The sequence below is a fragment of the Squalius cephalus genome (genome assembly GCF_949319135.1).
Source record: "Squalius cephalus genome assembly, chromosome: 9".
Taxonomy (NCBI): domain Eukaryota; kingdom Metazoa; phylum Chordata; class Actinopteri; order Cypriniformes; family Leuciscidae; genus Squalius; species Squalius cephalus.
Genome location: NC_137130.1, coordinates 33,222,614 through 33,231,013, shown reverse-complemented (window position 1 = coordinate 33,231,013; position 8,400 = coordinate 33,222,614). Strand labels below are relative to the sequence as shown.

Sequence of the window (8,400 nt, the reverse complement as noted above, 5' to 3'; positions counted from 1 at the left end):
ACTGTAAAACTTTTCACTGTAAATTTACAGTTAAATACTGGCAGCTGGGTTGCCATCCACATACTGTATTTTTACAACACTACTACAGTAAACAGCATTTACAGTACTCCACTGTAATTACCAAATACAGTATATACCACATTTTACATTATTAAACTTCGACAGCAATAAATTGTATTTTTACAGGGAATACTGCTTTTATTATTACATAATTAAAATATTATACTTTAAGGTTTCATAAGAGTAGTCACACTAGGAAAAAGAAAAAATTTTCTGGGTTTTAAAACATTTATTTAGTTAAAATGCCATCTGTGAACATGTTGGCTGAATTACTTTTTAAACATAAAATGCAATTTTAACAGTTTAACAGTTTAAAAGGTAACAGTTAGCACTTAAAGGAATAGTTCACCCAAAAATTTAAATTAGCCCATGATTTACTCACCCTCAAGTCATCCTAGGTGTATTTGACATTCTTCTTTCAGACGAATACAATCAGAGTTCTATTAAAAAATGTCCTGGCTCTTCCAAGCTTTATAACGACAGTGAAATGCTGTTTCTTTTTTGAAGTCCATAAAAGTTCAAACGAAATACCATTCAAAGTCTGCAAGGTTTCGCAGAAGTGAGGAAACCTGTAGGCTTACAGTGGTGTTCTTGTTTTGCACAACTTGCCCAGTTTTCTTTGAAGTTACTTGTCCTTTCTTTGTTTTTGATCCACGTTCAGGATTGATGTCAAGAAAGCGTCTAAAAGGCAGAAAAAAACAACAATTAAATATTATTAACTGAGTGTATATATTTTGACAAAGAGAGACAGCACAAAAGCTGTCTAAAACTGAACAACATGAAAAAAAAAATGCAATGTTGGATGTTGTGAAAAAAAAAAAATGCAATGTTGGATGTTGTGATCAATAACTGATATTTTTTCTGCCCTGGTAAAATACATCAACTCAATGTGTCTGTTTACATGCACACTGTCAACTAACTAAATTTTTGGAAGTGGGGTTGCCAGATTTAAAGTTTTATTCTACAACTTTTGTCTACTCATCACCCAGCTCATTAACAATATCATCCCCTCATCCGGTGCCATCAGAGTATCAGTGGAAAGGCAGTCTTTAGACTCCGTTTATATAGAGCACACACTGCCAGAATCCAGCCCAATCCTTTGTGACAGAAATAATTTAACTTAATTGCAAGCCTTGCAATGTTTATTGCATATATGACAACATGATTTACCAGACTAAAATGCATGTTTGCACCCAAAAATTTAAATTCTGTCATTATTACTCACCCTCAAGACTTTTGTTCATCTTCGGGACACAAATGAAGATATTTTTGATGAAATCTGATAGTTTTGTCCTTCCATTGATATCAATATCATTGCAACTGTCAAAGCCCAGAAAAGTGGTAAAAACATTGGTAAATATATAGCTACAGTGGTTCAACCTAAATATTATGAAGCAGGGTTTCTGCACATTTTTTAAAGTCAAATTTAAGGCTTTTTAAGAACTTTTTAAGACCCGAAGAAATCAAAATTAATACCATGCATTAGGGGTGTGCAATATTGACAAAATATGTCTCGATCGAAGTTTTCTTGATAATAATTAGATAACATTTTACTGATTGTGTTTCTGTGCTTGGTGCCATGGCTTGTTTAGGCCTGTTGACAGCTGACTGACAAAGATATTCATATTTTTCATATTCTATGCAGTGGTCAGTTTACAGCAGTGACAGCAATGAACATTTATTAAGGGGTAATATTTGCCACCTTAAATTGATTTCAAGGGGCATTTTCACCTATATATGAACATCTGAACATCAAGGTTGCACTAGTTACATGGATTATTTAAACAATGTTTTTACTAGCTTTCTGGGCCTTAAAAGTTGCAAAGACGTTGCTGTCTATGGGTGGTTCAGAAACCTCTTAGATTTCATCAAAAATATCTTAATTTGTGTTCTGAAGATGAACGAAGGTCTTACAGGTTTGGAACGACATGAGGGTGAGTAATTAATGACAGAATTTTCACTAATCCTTCAACTGAAAACAACTTGCACTGACATATCTTAAAATATATGACTGCCACTGTTTTATCTCAAGATGCACACCAGTAATGTTTTTTTTTTTTTTATGATACATTATTATAAAAGCTGCTTAAATACCCTAATTTTATTAAGGCCTAGACCTGGCTTAAGCTAAGCCCTGTATGGAAACCAGGGCCATATTGTTCATACCAGTAGTCAACATAATAAATACTGTCAAGTCAAGGTTAGTGACACAATTCAGTCTAATATATGGGCAATTCCAGCGTTATGGACGTGACATTTGCAGTCAAAACTTGAAATATAAATTCTCAGAAAATGCATTTAATACCAATATATTGTAAACGTCTGTTTATATATCCATACTCCCTTAATAAAGGAGTCCAGACATTAGAAAAATATCAGTCTACGCATGCGTTTTATATTTAATATGAGGGAAATACACATGCGTTACGGACGTGACAAAAAAAATCTCTAACTTTTTGTTGCCAAAATATTTTTTAGTAATTCTGTGAATTACACTGCGCAAACCAAAAGTAATAGTACCCACCGAATGAAGAAGGGTTGGCTCTCCACAGAACATAAAATATTCATTTTATGTTATTTTTCGTTTTCGCATTTATGAGGAAAAAACAATGTTATGGACGTGACAGTTCTCCGTTACGGACGTGACCGCTCTGAAAGTGGCACTAAAATACTGCTTTAAAATGTTCACAGAGACCTCAAACAGGCATTTAAAACACCAAATATTAAGGATTGGTATTATAAGCAAAAATAATATTCGATGTTTGTTCGAAAATCGTACCTCTCCCCCAACATGCTCACCGGTAAGACGGCGTTCACTCAAATCCCGCTCCAACATTACATTTGAGGCATTTAGTCTCATATTAATGTTTAAATAAAATAATTGTATTTTTTATTTCATATGTTGATTATATGAAAGGATAACAGCATGAGTAAGATCATAAGATGCGCAATATATCGGATACAGTATATCAGCGGGCAGACATGATTTTGACCAATTCTTTAGTTTTTTTTTTTTAGTTTTTTTTTTTTTTTGTAGAAAGCTTTTCTTTAATGTGAATTTCGTTTTGTATAAATTGTATCTTAATTTTAATCAATGTTTCATCAACCAATTGCTTGGATTTTTTAAATAACAAGAAAATAGGCTATAGCAGACAATATAATCAGGACACGGAAGCGCCGTCGCGTGAAGTGGAGCGCGCCTCATAAATGAACCGAAACTCTGCGTATAATGTAGGCTACTTGCCTCACATACCTGAGAAATATATCTATATTAGGACGTCTGAAATGTCTACTTTTAAACTACTTTTAAGTCGTGAGTCAAAATGATTGCAATATCACTATTATTTTGTCAGCTTGATCGCGGGATTATGATGAATATTCATGTTTTAACCAAGAGGGAAAAACGCGACATCCCGAAGGAAGTGTCCTATGGCTATAAGACACATGCTCTTCTTTAAGTTGTACTGTATCATATACTACCTTCTGATATTCATATTTCGTCCTGTAACTGGCAGAGGAAGAGAAGATCCGTTAATGTGCGCTTTATCCGCCGCGCACTGAGGCGCTATATACAGAAATATACCACACCGTATTAAAGAGCGGTCTCTATTGTTTACATTTTGTTATAAAATAGACTGAATTTGAAAGTTGAGACATTTTTTCATATTAAAACTAACAAAGCACAAATATTATTGCGATTATTGGATATGCACTGAATATATGGTAAGCCTGAAACCGATCACAAGTACATATGATTTGATGTGAAGCGTCCGTAACGGTCACGTCCGTAACGCATTTATTATGGTTGTTCAGAGCAAAGTAGTGGAATGAAATGTTGATCCTAGTAAGCATAAACATAGTTTAGCTTTGCATATAAAGTTTCAAGTTATTTGCATTTATAATTGTTATTAGTGGTCGACCGATATATCGCCGAGGCCGATATATCGGCCGATATTTGGAATTTTTTAGATATCGGCATCGGCCGATAAATCTTTCCGTTTGGCCGATATATTTCAAAACAGTTTGTGACTGTGCATTAGCGTTTTTTTCCACTGACGCGAACAGAGCGAGCGTGAATGAACTGAATACACTCGCTCTGCTCCGCCCAGCACCGTAAGACAAGCCACTCAGAAGTGAAGCAGACATCTGACAGACACAGTAAATGACCATTCGCATTCTAACCTGACGCTACATTGTGTTACACACAAAAACACTCCGGCGTGCAGCAGAGTCTATTCAAACAGTACCCTGATATGTCAGATCCGCAGCCCAGCGGTAGCTCCAGTGGGGGTCACAGATGTGATATAAACGAATTCAAACAAAACGGAAAACATTTTACCTCACAAACAGTCAAAATTCCTGTGACTGGCTGTTCCTCAGATACGCGTGTTGTTCTCGGGTTACATTTAAACTAGACGCTGTTTTCCAACGGACTCGCGTGCACGGAAAACCTGGGTCGCGTGCATTACAGATCAGTTGGTCGCGTGAGGTGGATGAGAGGAGAACACGTAAGGAATAATTGACGACAGGCCGTTGAATTATTAGAAAAATAATGCACACCCGAGGTGGTAATGCGGTCACGACGCGAAGCGGAGTGGCCGTTACACCTCGGTGTGCATTATTTTTCTAATAATTCAACGGCCTGAAGTCAATTATTCCGCTTATACTACAGTTACCACACCTCGAAACATTGTTCAGATTATGTATTTCAAGACGTTTGTAAAGTTGTTGTCATTAAAACGCTCTTGTATGTAGGACTAATTTCTTACGCATGTAATACCATGCCTCCGTTGCTAATTCCAAAACGTCATTTTAGAGTTAGTAACGGAGGTTTGAGCCACTGATAGCAGACTAATGCTGGGGACACACGACTCGCTGACACATTCTCTGACTGTTTTCATCGCAGCAGATTTTAAACACCGACTTTGAACACAGACTGAACGCGCTGAACATGCGTTTGGGTATGATCAGTCATAATAAGTATCAAATTACATTCATAACCGGCCTTAAAGTGTGTCCCCGGCTTTATGCAGTTATTAGAGAGAGATGTTGCAATAATGAGACAGAAAAGCATGTGCGTCAATATTATTATTTATTTATTAATTCAATTCGTTATAATTAATTTGTTCATTCTTTTTTATATTATTGACAGATGACAGTAGACTAGCCAAATAAATGAAACACAAAGCCATTTTAACAAGTAGGCCTATCAATAATTATTTATTTGTTATATATTATCTGCAATAAAAATCCGTGCTGCAGGACTATCCATTTATTTAGCCTATATTCAGTTTAATTTTCTATTGATTATAGATAGCCTAGGACTATATACTTTATTTATTAAAATTAAACTGCATGTTTCCATTGATTGTGAAGCTAGACATTGAAAATTGCAGATCAAGCGCATGGGGCTGCATGTTTTTTCTTGTTATGAATTGTATCCTATTTTCCGTTATTACCGTTAACTACGCGAAGTGATATGGAACTGTAATGCGGTCAAGACCTGCCTGGAACTACTTTAGCTGTGCGTTTCCCTGAAAATAATGCACACCTTAGAACGTTCTTCAACCAATCAGATTCAAGCATTCAACAGCCCTGTAGTATAATATGTAATAATATTACGTTTGAAAATAAATCCTTGAAAATGTTATTCACTATCTACTGTATTTATTTATCCATGATTGGCGTAATATCGTGTGTAGTATACATTTTCATATGTTCATGTATGTCATGCAAATACATGTGACGGCTTGCAACGTTTTAAAGAAACAAACAAGCAAAACTAAACACATAAATCATTATTATTTAAATATACTTGAAGTAAAACAACCTGTTTAAAGTAAATAGTGTAAATAAACTATGTGAGATTTATATTTAACTATGTATTGTACATATAATGTATGTAATTTCACATACTATTTTGTCATTAATTTATGAATATTGTTTAGATTGGTTCATTAATGATAAATGTTATTTGTAACCTGCAGTAAGCAGCAGTAATTATTTATGTAACTGAAAAAATGCCTGTAAATATTAAAGCAGACAAGAAGCTGCACTAAAACTTTATTTATTGAAGTGTTACCTTACCTTTTTGCTTACATTTTAATTTCTCAGTAAATATGTTTTATTGCAAAAAGAATTTTGCATAAATAGTATGTACAATAAATGTTCATTTAGTTTCACCAATATTCTTTATGTCTCTCATTTACTGTATTCACATGTATTGTATCGGCCAATCGGCCAGATTGCTTTCTCAATATCGGCATCGGCCATTAAAAATCCCATATCGGTCGACCACTAATTGTTATATTAGATCAACTTAATCTTTAAAACGTTACGGACGTGACAGAGCACTGAAGCGTCGAGACCTCTTTATTAAAGCCCTTATAAATTCAACAGGCAGTGCGGTTATGACCAAATTACTATATTTATTTCTCAGGTATGCCTCCATCTTTCAGCAAAATGCTTTATGTTCAAATTAAGTTTTTAAAAGGGGGGTCTTTGATACCTCTTTTGAAAGCATAAAATATGGCTGGTTGAAATGAAAATTTTAGCATTGTTGCTCACCTCATATGTGGTGGAAAAACAAGGCAATTTTCTTACAATTTCTGATACAGCACATTACAGTATATTACAGACCTAAATGGACAACTTAAAAGGGGTTTTGATCTTTAGGTAAAAACTTTATTTTTTCATGGTAAGGATGACCTTTGCGTGGAATTGCCCATATATATATATATATATATATATATATATATATATATATATATATATATATATATATAAATATATATGAATGGCAAATATGCCAATGACTAACCTCTTAACAAACTCAAGGTGCTGCCTCTTCCTGGTACTGCAAGCTGAAGTTATAGGAGGAGGCAAACAGCGCTGCCAGGCCAGTGATGAAGAGGCTGTGATCCTTCACACACACCTTGACCTTCCAAACTTAATATCCAGCACTGGTTGCTTAGAGATTGACCTGTAATGGAATAAAAAAAATAAAAATAAATAATATTAATAATTAAAATAACTACTGTGGGTTCCACTGTGGTTCGATGTAGTTGTCTATTCATAGTTCTATGAATTAAATTTTTCAACTAAAAATTAAAATTAGTTAGAATGCTAAAATGCACTGGCATATAATTTTGTTTGTTTTAAGCATAAACTCACTTAATTTTGACTTATTCTTTCAGAAAACAAGACAATTTTTACGTGTCTATTAAATGGTTCTTCATGTAAGAATTGTAGATATCTGGACTGGAAACAAAATAAAAACACTAATTAAGAAAAACATTTTGCAGTGGGGTGAGTAAATGATGGCTTTTCATTTTAGGTTTCATCTACCCCTTTAATGTTTACATACCAGGAAATAAGTCGTGGACTTTCTGGCAAATGTAGATTGCTGGACATCAGCGATGCAAATTCCTGAAACAATTTTTAAAAAGGACAGCACAACCTTGATCAACAGAACCAAAACATAAAACATATTACAAATTAATGAGATTTGCTGAATAATCTCTACTTATCTGCTTGAAGGATAACACCGTCTAACTTCTTTGAATTAGGGAGTAGTTGTAGGACCATGGGATGGCAATCAGGAATAGGCCTAAGTTACTACATTTGAAAACAGCATTAGGAACATGGATTTTCATGTGCTAGCAAAATTCTGACAACGATTCAAAAGCACGATCACAGAACTGACAGAATTTGACACAGCATTTTTTTTTTTTTTTTACCACATAGACTATAACTGTAACACTACTTAAAAGCACTTACATTAACAATGACCATCAGATTACAAAGCCTAAAACGAAAAAATATATATATCAAATGCACGTCATGCAAATAGCATGGTAAAGGTTGCCTATTAGGCTATATGAAATGTCGAAGTTAACGTTACTTGGTAAACATGTGGAACAGAGTCAGTTAATTGCTTGCGCGGCCACGGTAAACCGCGTTCGCAAAATCAAACCAAATACGTGAAAACAATGTAGAAATGCGAACGCAAAAAAAATAAATATATATATATTGGCTTACCGTATCACTCAGTTGAACAATTCTCCATCTTCTCAAACTCGAAATCCCACTTATCGTCACGCGCAGGTTAGATTATTCAATGACAAATTCTTCCATCCGTCTTCAGGTAGCTGCTACCGTTAACGTCGTCACAGGCAACTAATGTTTGAAACACGAACCGAACCGAAAAAAAGCTTTAAAATTGCTCACAGATTCGCAGACATTGTTTATCTTGATAACAGGAATAATTATTTGTTCAGTTGAATCCCGTTGACAAAACAAGTTTGCCTGTTGTAGCCATGGTTGTAGCTGCCTAACGTT

The 8,400-nt window shown here is 34.6% G+C and overlaps 1 long non-coding RNA gene across 1 annotated transcript; it reads right to left on the bottom strand.

Moving 5' to 3' along the window:
- Positions 1 to 625: 625 nt before the first annotated feature.
- On the bottom strand, positions 626 to 7,672 carry LOC307165066. Its single transcript, XR_013822397.1, has 3 exons — positions 7,427 to 7,672; positions 1,286 to 1,380; positions 626 to 741 (listed from the first exon to the last, which is right to left on the bottom strand). It is a non-coding gene; the product is annotated as an uncharacterized lncRNA (long non-coding RNA).
- Between the last annotated feature and the right edge of the window lie 728 nt (positions 7,673 to 8,400).